The sequence below is a fragment of the Pongo abelii genome, chromosome 22, assembly GCF_028885655.2.
Source record: "Pongo abelii isolate AG06213 chromosome 22, NHGRI_mPonAbe1-v2.0_pri, whole genome shotgun sequence".
Lineage (NCBI taxonomy): Eukaryota > Metazoa > Chordata > Mammalia > Primates > Hominidae > Pongo > Pongo abelii.
Window position 1 is genome coordinate 3,919,284 of NC_072007.2, and position 13,088 is coordinate 3,932,371.

Consider the following 13,088-nt stretch of genomic DNA (forward strand, 5'->3'; position numbering starts at 1 on the left):
GGCCATGAGAGAAATGCAAATCAAAACCACAATGAGATACCATCTCACACCAGATAGAATGGCAATCATTAAAAAGTCAGGAAACAACAGGTGCTGGAGAGGATGTGGAGAAATAGGAACACTTTTACACTGTTGGTGGGACTGTAAACTAGCTCAACCCTTGTGGAGGTCACTGTGGCGATTCCTCAGGGATCTAGAACTAGAAATTCCATTTGACCCAGCCATCCCATTACTGGGTATATACCCAAAGGACTATAAATCATGCTGCTATAAAGACACATGCACACGTATGTTTATTGCGGCATTATACACAACAGCAAAGACTTGGAACCAACCCAAATGTCCAACAGTGATAGACTGGATTAAGAAAATGTGGCACATATACACCATGGAATACTAGGCAGCCATAAAAAAGGATGAGTTCATATCCTTTGTAGGGACATGGATGAAATTGGAAATCATCGTTCTCAGTAAACTGTCGCAAGAACAAAAAACTAAACACCACATGTTCTCACTCATAGGTGGGAATTGAACAATGAGAACACATGGACACAGGAAGGGGAACATCACACTTCGGGGACTGTGGTGGCGTGGGGGGAGTGGGGAGGGACAGCATTGGGAGATATACCTAATGCTAGATGACGAGTTGGTGGGTGCAGCGCACCAGCATGGCACATGTATACATATGTAGCTTACCTGCACGTTGCGCACATGTACCATAGAGCCTAAAGTATAATAATAATAATAATAATGATAATAATAATAATAATAATGATAAAAAGAAGAAAAATTAAAAAAAAAAAGAAAGGTATAAATTCCTCGACACATACACTCTCCCATGACTAAACCAGGAAGAAGTTGAATCTCTGAATAGACTAATAACAGGAGCTGAAATTGCGGCAATAATCAATGGCTTACCAACCAAAAAGAGTCCAGGATCAGATGGGTTCACAGCCGAATTCTACCGGAGGTACAAGGAGGAACTGGAACCATTACTTCAGAAACTATTCCAATCAATAGAAAAAGAGGGAATCCTTCCTAACTCATTTTATGAGGCCAGCATCATGCTGATACCAAAGCTGGGCAGAGACACAACCAAAAAAGAGAATTTTAGACCAATATCCTTGATGAATATTGATGCAAAAATCCTCAATAAATTCCTGCAAACCGAATCCAGCAGCACATCAAACAGCTTATTCACCATGATCAAGTGGGCTTCATCCCTGGGATGCAAGGCTGGTTCAAGATACGCAAATCAATAAATGTAATCCAGCATATAAACAGAACCAAAGTCAAAAACCACATGATTATCTCAATACATGAAGAAAAGGCCTTTGACAAAATTCAACAACCCTTCATGCTAAAAACTCTCAATAAATTAGGTATTGATGGGTCGTATCTCAAAATAATAAGAGCTATTTATGACAAACCCACAGCCAATATCATACTGAATGGGCAAAAATTGGAAGCATTCACTTTGAAAACTGGCACAAGACAGGGATGCCCTCTCTCACCACTTCTATTCAACATAGTGTTGGAAGTTCTGGCCAGGGCAATTAGGCAAGAGAAGGAAATCAAGGGTATTCAATTAGGAGAAAAGGAAGTCAAATTGTCCCTGTTTGCAGATGACGTGATAGTATATCTAGAAAACCCCATTGTCTCAGCCCAAAATCTCCTTAAGCTGATAAGCAACTTCAGCAAAGTCTCAGGATACAACAGCAATGTACAAAAATCACAAGCATTCTTATACATCAATAACAGACAAACAGAGAGCCAAATCATGAGTGAACTCCCATTCACAATTGCTTCAAAGAGAATAAAATACCTAGGAATCCAACTTACAAGGGATGTGAAGGACCTCTTCAAGGAGAAAACTACAAACCACTGCTCAAGGAAATAAAAGAGGATACAAACAAATGGAAGAACATTCCATGCTCATGGGTAGGAAGAATCAATATCATGAAAATGGCCATCCTTCCCAAGGTAATTTACAGATTCAATGCCATCCCCACCAAGTTACCAATGACTTTCTTCACAGAATTGGAAAAAACTACTTTAAAGTTCATATGGAACCAAAAAAGAGCCCGCATCACCAAGTCAATCCTAAGCCAAAAGAACAAAGCTGGAGGCATCACGCTACCTGACTTCCAACTATACTACAAGGCTACAGTAACCCAAACAGCATGGTACTGGTACCAAAACAGAGATATAGATCAATGGAACAGAACAGAGCCGTCAGAAATAATGCCACATATCTACAACTATCTGATCTTTGACAAACCTGACAAAAACAAGAAATGGAGAAAGGAATCCCTATTTAATAAATGGTGCTGGGAAATCTGGCTAGCCACATGTAGAAAGCTGAAACTGGATCCCTTCCTTACACCTTCTACAAAAATCAACTCAACATGGATTAAAGACTTAAACGTTAGACCTAAAACCATAAAAACCCTAGAAGAAAACCTAGGCAATACCATTCAGGACATAGGCATGGGCAAGGAGTTCATGTCTAAAACACCAAAAGCAATGGCAACAAAAGCCAAAATTGACAAATGGGATCTAATTAAACTAAAGAGCTTCTGCACAGCAAAGGAAACTACCGTCAGAGTGAACAGGCAACCTACAAAATGGGAGAAAATTTTCGCAACCTACTCATCTGACAAAGGGCTAATATCCAGAATCTACAATGCACTCCAACAAATTTACAAGAAAACACCAAACAACCCCATCAAAAAGTGGGCGAAGGACATGAACAGACACTCCTCAAAAGAAGACATTTATGCAGCCAAAAAACACGTGAAAAAATGCTCACCATCACTGGCCATGAGAGAAATGCAAATCAAAACCACAATGAGATACCATCTCACACCAGATAGAATGGCAATCATTAAAAAGTCAGGAAACAACAGGTGCTGGAGAGGATGTGGAGAAATAGGAACACTTTTACACTGTTGGTGGGACTGTAAACTAGTTCAACCCTTGTGGAGGTCACTGTGGCGATTCCTCAGGGATCTAGAACTAGAAATTCCATTTGACCCAGCCATCCCATTACTGGGTATATACCCAAAGGACTATAAATCATGCTGCTATAAAGACACATGCACACGTATGTTTATTGCGGCATTATACACAACAGCAAAGACTTGGAACCAACCCAAATGTCCAACAGTGATAGACTGGATTAGGAAAATGTGGCACATATACACAATGGAATACCAGGCAGCCATAAAAAATGATGAGTTCATATCCTTTGTAGGGACATGGATGAAATTGGAAATCATTGTTCTCAGTAAACTATCGCAAGAACAAAAAACCAAACACCACATATTCTCACTCATAGGTGGGAATTGAACAATGAGAACACATGGACACAGGAAGGGGAACATCACACTTCGGGGACTGTGGTGGCGTGGGGGGAGGGGGGAGGGACAGCATTGGGAGATATACCTAATGCTAGATGACGAGTTGGTGGGTGCAGCGCACCAGCATGGCACATGTATACATATGTAGCTTACCTGCACGTTGCGCACATGTACCATAGAGCCTAAAGTATAATAATAATAATAATGATAATAATAATAATAATAATGACAAAAAGAAGAAAAATTAAAAAAAAAAAGAAAGGTATAAATTCCTCGACACATACACTCTCCCATGACTAAACCAGGAAGAAGTTGAATCTCTGAATAGACTAATAACAGGAGCTGAAATTGCGGCAATAATCAATGGCTTACCAACCAAAAAGAGCCCAGGATCAGATGGGTTCACAGCCGAATTCTACCGGAGGTACAAGGAGGAACTGGAACCATTACTTCAGAAACTATTCCAATCAATAGAAAAAGAGGGAATCCTTCCTAACTCATTTTATGAGGCCAGCATCATGCTGATACCAAAGCTGGGCAGAGACACAACCAAAAAAGAGAATTTTAGACCAATATCCTTGATGAATATTGATGCAAAAATCCTCAATAAATTACTGGCAAACCGAATCCAGCAGCACATCAAACAGCTTATTCACCATGATCAAGTGGGCTTCATCCCTGGGATGCAAGGCTGGTTCAAGATACGCAAATCAATAAATGTAATCCAGCATATAAACAGAACCAAAGTCAAAAACCACATGATTATCTCAATACATGAAGAAAAGGCCTTTGACAAAATTCAACAACCCTTCATGCTAAAAACTCTCAATAAATTAGGTATTGATGGGTCGTATCTCAAAACAATAAGAGCTATTTATGACAAACCCACAGCCAATATCATACTGAATGGGCAAAAACTGGAAGCATTCACTTTGAAAACTGGCACAAGACAGGGATGCCCTCTCTCACCACTTCTATTCAACATAGTGTTGGAAGTTCTGGCCAGGGCAATTAGGCAAGAGAAGGAAATCAAGGGTATTCAATTAGGAGAAAAGGAAGTCAAATTGTCCCTGTTTGCAGATGACGTGATAGTATATCTAGAAAACCCCATTGTCTCAGCCCAAAATCTCCTTAAGCTGATAAGCAACTTCAGCAAAGTCTCAGGATACAACATCAATGTACAAAAATCACAAGCATTCTTATACATCAATAACAGACAAACAGAGAGCCAAATCATGAGTGAACTCCCATTCACAATTGCTTCAAAGAGAATAAAATACCTAGGAATCCAACTTACAAGGGATGTGAAGGACCTCTTCAAGGAGAAAACTACAAACCACTGCTCAAGGAAATAAAAGAGGATACAAACAAATGGAAGAACATTCCATGCTCATGGGTAGGAAGAATCAATATCATGAAAATGGCCATCCTTCCCAAGGTAATTTACAGATTCAATGCCATCCCCACCAAGTTACCAATGACTTTCTTCACAGAATTGGAAAAAACTACTTTAAAGTTCATATGGAACCAAAAAAGAGCCCGCATCACCAAGTCAATCCTCAGCCAAAAGACCAAAGCTGGAGGCATCACGCTACCTGACTTCCAACTATACTACAAGGCTACAGTAACCCAAACAGCATGGTACTGGTACCAAAACAGAGATATAGATCAATGGAACAGAACAGAGCCGTCAGAAATAATGCCACATATCTACAACTATCTGATCTTTGACAAACCTGACAAAAACAAGAAATGGAGAAAGGAATCCCTATTTAATAAATGGTGCTGGGAAAACTGGCTAGCCACATGTAGAAAGCTGAAAATGGATCCCTTCCTTACACCTTCTACAAAAATCAACTCAACATGGATTAAAGACTTAAACGTTAGACCTAAAACCATAAAAACCCTAGAAGAAAACCTAGGCAATACCATTCAGGACATAGGCATGGGCAAGGAGTTCATGTCTAAAACACCAAAAGCAATGGCAACAAAAGCCAAAATTGACAAATGGGATCTAATTAAACTAAAGAGCTTCTGCACAGCAAAGGAAACTACCGTCAGAGTGAACAGGCAACCTACAAAATGGGAGAAAATTTTCGCAACCTACTCATCTGACAAAGGGCTAATATCCAGAATCTACAATGCACTCCAACAAATTTACAAGAAAACACCAAACAACCCCATCAAAAAGTGGGCGAAGGACATGAACAGACACTCCTCAAAAGAAGACATTTATGCAGCCAAAAAACACGTGAAAAAATGCTCACCATCACTGGCCATGAGAGAAATGCAAATCAAAACCACAATGAGATACCATCTCACACCAGATAGAATGGCAATCATTAAAAAGTCAGGAAACAACAGGTGCTGGAGAGGATGTGGAGAAATAGGAACACTTTTACACTGTTGGTGGGACTGTAAACTAGCTCAACCCTTGTGGAGGTCACTGTGGCGATTCCTCAGGGATCTAGAACTAGAAATTCCATTTGACCCAGCCATCCCATTACTGGGTATATACCCAAAGGACTATAAATCATGCTGCTATAAAGACACATGCACACGTATGTTTATTGCGGCATTATACACAACAGCAAAGACTTGGAACCAACCCAAATGTCCAACAGTGATAGACTGGATTAAGAAAATGTGGCACATATACACCATGGAATACTAGGCAGCCATAAAAAAGGATGAGTTCATATCCTTTGTAGGGACATGGATGAAATTGGAAATCATCGTTCTCAGTAAACTGTCGCAAGAACAAAAAACTAAACACCACATGTTCTCACTCATAGGTGGGAATTGAACAATGAGAACACATGGACACAGGAAGGGGAACATCACACTTCGGGGACTGTGGTGGCGTGGGGGGAGTGGGGAGGGACAGCATTGGGAGATATACCTAATGCTAGATGACGAGTTGGTGGGTGCAGCGCACCAGCATGGCACATGTATACATATGTAGCTTACCTGCACGTTGCGCACATGTACCATAGAGCCTAAAGTATAATAATAATAATAATAATGATAATAATAATAATAATAATGATAAAAAGAAGAAAAATTAAAAAAAAAAAGAAAGGTATAAATTCCTCGACACATACACTCTCCCATGACTAAACCAGGAAGAAGTTGAATCTCTGAATAGACTAATAACAGGAGCTGAAATTGCGGCAATAATCAATGGCTTACCAACCAAAAAGAGTCCAGGATCAGATGGGTTCACAGCCGAATTCTACCGGAGGTACAAGGAGGAACTGGAACCATTACTTCAGAAACTATTCCAATCAATAGAAAAAGAGGGAATCCTTCCTAACTCATTTTATGAGGCCAGCATCATGCTGATACCAAAGCTGGGCAGAGACACAACCAAAAAAGAGAATTTTAGACCAATATCCTTGATGAATATTGATGCAAAAATCCTCAATAAATTCCTGCAAACCGAATCCAGCAGCACATCAAACAGCTTATTCACCATGATCAAGTGGGCTTCATCCCTGGGATGCAAGGCTGGTTCAAGATACGCAAATCAATAAATGTAATCCAGCATATAAACAGAACCAAAGTCAAAAACCACATGATTATCTCAATACATGAAGAAAAGGCCTTTGACAAAATTCAACAACCCTTCATGCTAAAAACTCTCAATAAATTAGGTATTGATGGGTCGTATCTCAAAATAATAAGAGCTATTTATGACAAACCCACAGCCAATATCATACTGAATGGGCAAAAATTGGAAGCATTCACTTTGAAAACTGGCACAAGACAGGGATGCCCTCTCTCACCACTTCTATTCAACATAGTGTTGGAAGTTCTGGCCAGGGCAATTAGGCAAGAGAAGGAAATCAAGGGTATTCAATTAGGAGAAAAGGAAGTCAAATTGTCCCTGTTTGCAGATGACGTGATAGTATATCTAGAAAACCCCATTGTCTCAGCCCAAAATCTCCTTAAGCTGATAAGCAACTTCAGCAAAGTCTCAGGATACAACAGCAATGTACAAAAATCACAAGCATTCTTATACATCAATAACAGACAAACAGAGAGCCAAATCATGAGTGAACTCCCATTCACAATTGCTTCAAAGAGAATAAAATACCTAGGAATCCAACTTACAAGGGATGTGAAGGACCTCTTCAAGGAGAAAACTACAAACCACTGCTCAAGGAAATAAAAGAGGATACAAACAAATGGAAGAACATTCCATGCTCATGGGTAGGAAGAATCAATATCATGAAAATGGCCATCCTTCCCAAGGTAATTTACAGATTCAATGCCATCCCCACCAAGTTACCAATGACTTTCTTCACAGAATTGGAAAAAACTACTTTAAAGTTCATATGGAACCAAAAAAGAGCCCGCATCACCAAGTCAATCCTAAGCCAAAAGAACAAAGCTGGAGGCATCACGCTACCTGACTTCCAACTATACTACAAGGCTACAGTAACCCAAACAGCATGGTACTGGTACCAAAACAGAGATATAGATCAATGGAACAGAACAGAGCCGTCAGAAATAATGCCACATATCTACAACTATCTGATCTTTGACAAACCTGACAAAAACAAGAAATGGAGAAAGGAATCCCTATTTAATAAATGGTGCTGGGAAATCTGGCTAGCCACATGTAGAAAGCTGAAACTGGATCCCTTCCTTACACCTTCTACAAAAATCAACTCAACATGGATTAAAGACTTAAACGTTAGACCTAAAACCATAAAAACCCTAGAAGAAAACCTAGGCAATACCATTCAGGACATAGGCATGGGCAAGGAGTTCATGTCTAAAACACCAAAAGCAATGGCAACAAAAGCCAAAATTGACAAATGGGATCTAATTAAACTAAAGAGCTTCTGCACAGCAAAGGAAACTACCGTCAGAGTGAACAGGCAACCTACAAAATGGGAGAAAATTTTCGCAACCTACTCATCTGACAAAGGGCTAATATCCAGAATCTACAATGCACTCCAACAAATTTACAAGAAAACACCAAACAACCCCATCAAAAAGTGGGCGAAGGACATGAACAGACACTCCTCAAAAGAAGACATTTATGCAGCCAAAAAACACGTGAAAAAATGCTCACCATCACTGGCCATGAGAGAAATGCAAATCAAAACCACAATGAGATACCATCTCACACCAGATAGAATGGCAATCATTGAAAAGTCAGGAAACAACAGGTGCTGGAGAGGATGTGGAGAAATAGGAACACTTTTACACTGTTGGTGGGACTGTAAACTAGTTCAACCCTTGTGGAGGTCACTGTGGCGATTCCTCAGGGATCTAGAACTAGAAATTCCATTTGACCCAGCCATCCCATTACTGGGTATATACCCAAAGGACTATAAATCATGCTGCTATAAAGACACATGCACACGTATGTTTATTGCGGCATTATACACAACAGCAAAGACTTGGAACCAACCCAAATGTCCAACAGTGATAGACTGGATTAGGAAAATGTGGCACATATACACAATGGAATACCAGGCAGCCATAAAAAATGATGAGTTCATATCCTTTGTAGGGACATGGATGAAATTGGAAATCATTGTTCTCAGTAAACTATCGCAAGAACAAAAAACCAAACACCACATATTCTCACTCATAGGTGGGAATTGAACAATGAGAACACATGGACACAGGAAGGGGAACATCACACTTCGGGGACTGTGGTGGCGTGGGGGGAGGGGGGAGGGACAGCATTGGGAGATATACCTAATGCTAGATGACGAGTTGGTGGGTGCAGCGCACCAGCATGGCACATGTATACATATGTAGCTTACCTGCACGTTGCGCACATGTACCATAGAGCCTAAAGTATAATAATAATAATAATGATAATAATAATAATAATAATGAAAAAAAGAAGAAAAATTAAAAAAAAAAAGAAAGGTATAAATTCCTCGACACATACACTCTCCCATGACTAAACCAGGAAGAAGTTGAATCTCTGAATAGACTAATAACAGGAGCTGAAATTGCGGCAATAATCAATGGCTTACCAACCAAAAAGAGCCCAGGATCAGATGGGTTCACAGCCGAATTCTACCGGAGGTACAAGGAGGAACTGGAACCATTACTTCAGAAACTATTCCAATCAATAGAAAAAGAGGGAATCCTTCCTAACTCATTTTATGAGGCCAGCATCATGCTGATACCAAAGCTGGGCAGAGACACAACCAAAAAAGAGAATTTTAGACCAATATCCTTGATGAATATTGATGCAAAAATCCTCAATAAATTACTGGCAAACCGAATCCAGCAGCACATCAAACAGCTTATTCACCATGATCAAGTGGGCTTCATCCCTGGGATGCAAGGCTGGTTCAAGATACGCAAATCAATAAATGTAATCCAGCATATAAACAGAACCAAAGTCAAAAACCACATGATTATCTCAATACATGAAGAAAAGGCCTTTGACAAAATTCAACAACCCTTCATGCTAAAAACTCTCAATAAATTAGGTATTGATGGGTCGTATCTCAAAATAATAAGAGCTATTTATGACAAACCCACAGCCAATATCATACTGAATGGGCAAAAACTGGAAGCATTCACTTTGAAAACTGGCACAAGACAGGGATGCCCTCTCTCACCACTTCTATTCAACATAGTGTTGGAAGTTCTGGCCAGGGCAATTAGGCAAGAGAAGGAAATCAAGGGTATTCAATTAGGAGAAAAGGAAGTCAAATTGTCCCTGTTTGCAGATGACGTGATAGTATATCTAGAAAACCCCATTGTCTCAGCCCAAAATCTCCTTAAGCTGATAAGCAACTTCAGCAAAGTCTCAGGATACAACATCAATGTACAAAAATCACAAGCATTCTTATACATCAATAACAGACAAACAGAGAGCCAAATCATGAGTGAACTCCCATTCACAATTGCTTCAAAGAGAATAAAATACCTAGGAATCCAACTTACAAGGGATGTGAAGGACCTCTTCAAGGAGAAAACTACAAACCACTGCTCAAGGAAATAAAAGAGGATACAAACAAATGGAAGAACATTCCATGCTCATGGGTAGGAAGAATCAATATCATGAAAATGGCCATCCTTCCCAAGGTAATTTACAGATTCAATGCCATCCCCACCAAGTTACCAATGACTTTCTTCACAGAATTGGAAAAAACTACTTTAAAGTTCATATGGAACCAAAAAAGAGCCCGCATCACCAAGTCAATCCTAAGCCAAAAGAACAAAGCTGGAGGCATCACGCTACCTGACTTCCAACTATACTACAAGGCTACAGTAACCCAAACAGCATGGTACTGGTACCAAAACAGAGATATAGATCAATGGAACAGAACAGAGCCGTCAGAAATAATGCCACATATCTACAACTATCTGATCTTTGACAAACCTGACAAAAACAAGAAATGGAGAAAGGAATCCCTATTTAATAAATGGTGCTGGGAAAACTGGCTAGCCACATGTAGAAAGCTGAAACTGGATCCCTTCCTTACACCTTCTACAAAAATCAACTCAACATGGATTAAAGACTTAAACGTTAGACCTAAAACCATAAAAACCCTAGAAGAAAACCTAGGCAATACCATTCAGGACATAGGCATGGGCAAGGAGTTCATGTCTAAAACACCAAAAGCAATGGCAACAAAAGCCAAAATTGACAAATGGGATCTAATTAAACTAAAGAGCTTCTGCACAGCAAAGGAAACTACCGTCAGAGTGAACAGGCAACCTACAAAATGGGAGAAAATTTTCGCAACCTACTCATCTGACAAAGGGCTAATATCCAGAATCTACAATGCACTCCAACAAATTTACAAGAAAACACCAAACAACCCCATCAAAAAGTGGGCGAAGGACATGAACAGACACTCCTCAAAAGAAGACATTTATGCAGCCAAAAAACACGTGAAAAAATGCTCACCATCACTGGCCATGAGAGAAATGCAAATCAAAACCACAATGAGATACCATCTCACACCAGATAGAATGGCAATCATTAAAAAGTCAGGAAACAACAGGTGCTGGAGAGGATGTGGAGAAATAGGAACACTTTTACACTGTTGGTGGGACTGCAAACTAGTTCAACCCTTGTGGAGGTCACTGTGGCGATTCCTCAGGGATCTAGAACTAGAAATTCCATTTGACCCAGCCATCCCATTACTGGGTATATACCCAAAGGACTATAAATCATGCTGCTATAAAGACACATGCACACGTATGTTTATTGCGGCATTATACACAACAGCAAAGACTTGGAACCAACCCAAATGTCCAACAGTGATAGACTGGATTAAGAAAATGTGGCACATATACACCATGGAATACTAGGCAGCCATAAAAAATGATGAGTTCATATCCTTTGTAGGGACATGGATGAAATTGGAAATCATCGTTCTTAGTAAACTATCGCAAGAACAAAAAACCAAACACCACATATTCTCACTCATAGGTGGGAATTGAACAATGAGAACACATGGACACAGGAAGGGGAACATCACACTTCGGGGACTGTGGTGGCATTGGGGGAGGGGGGAGGGACAGCATTGGGAGATATACCTAATGCTAGATGACGAGTTTGTGGGTGCAGCGCACCAGCATGGCACATGTATACATATGTAGCTTACCTGCACGTTGCGCACATGTACCATAGAGCCTAAAGTATAATAATAATAATAATGATAATAATAATAATAATAATGACAAAAAGAAGAAAAATTAAAAAAAAAAAGAAAGGTATAAATTCCTCGACACATACACTCTCCCATGACTAAACCAGGAAGAAGTTGAATCTCTGAATAGACTAATAACAGGAGCTGAAATTGCGGCAATAATCAATGGCTTACCAACCAAAAAGAGTCCAGGATCAGATGGGTTCACAGCCGAATTCTACCGGAGGTACAAGGAGGAACTGGAACCATTACTTCAGAAACTATTCCAATCAATAGAAAAAGAGGGAATCCTTCCTAACTCATTTTATGAGGCCAGCATCATGCTGATACCAAAGCTGGGCAGAGACACAACCAAAAAAGAGAATTTTAGACCAATATCCTTGATGAATATTGATGCAAAAATCCTCAATAAATTACTGGCAAACCGAATCCAGCAGCACATCAAACAGCTTATTCACCATGATCAAGTGGGCTTCATCCCTGGGATGCAAAGCTGGTTCAAGATACGCAAATCAATAAATGTAATCCAGCATATAAACAGAACCAAAGTCAAAAACCACATGATTATCTCAATACATGAAGAAAAGGCCTTTGACAAAATTCAACAACCCTTCATGCTAAAAACTCTCAATAAATTAGGTATTGATGGGTCGTATCTCAAAATAATAAGAGCTATTTATGACAAACCCACAGCCAATATCATACTGAATGGGCAAAAACTGGAAGCATTCACTTTGAAAACTGGCACAAGACAGGGATGCCCTCTCTCACCACTTCTATTCAACATAGTGTTGGAAGTTCTGGCCAGGGCAATTAGGCAAGAGAAGGAAATCAAGGGTATTCAATTAGGAGAAAAGGAAGTCAAATTGTCCCTGTTTGCAGATGACGTGATAGTATATCTAGAAAACCCCATTGTCTCAGCCCAAAATCTCCTTAAGCTGATAAGCAACTTCAGCAAAGTCTCAGGATACAACATCAATGTACAAAAATCACAAGCATTCTTATACATCAATAACAGACAAACAGAGAGCCAAATCATGAGTGAACTCCCATTCACAATTGCTTCAAAGAGAAT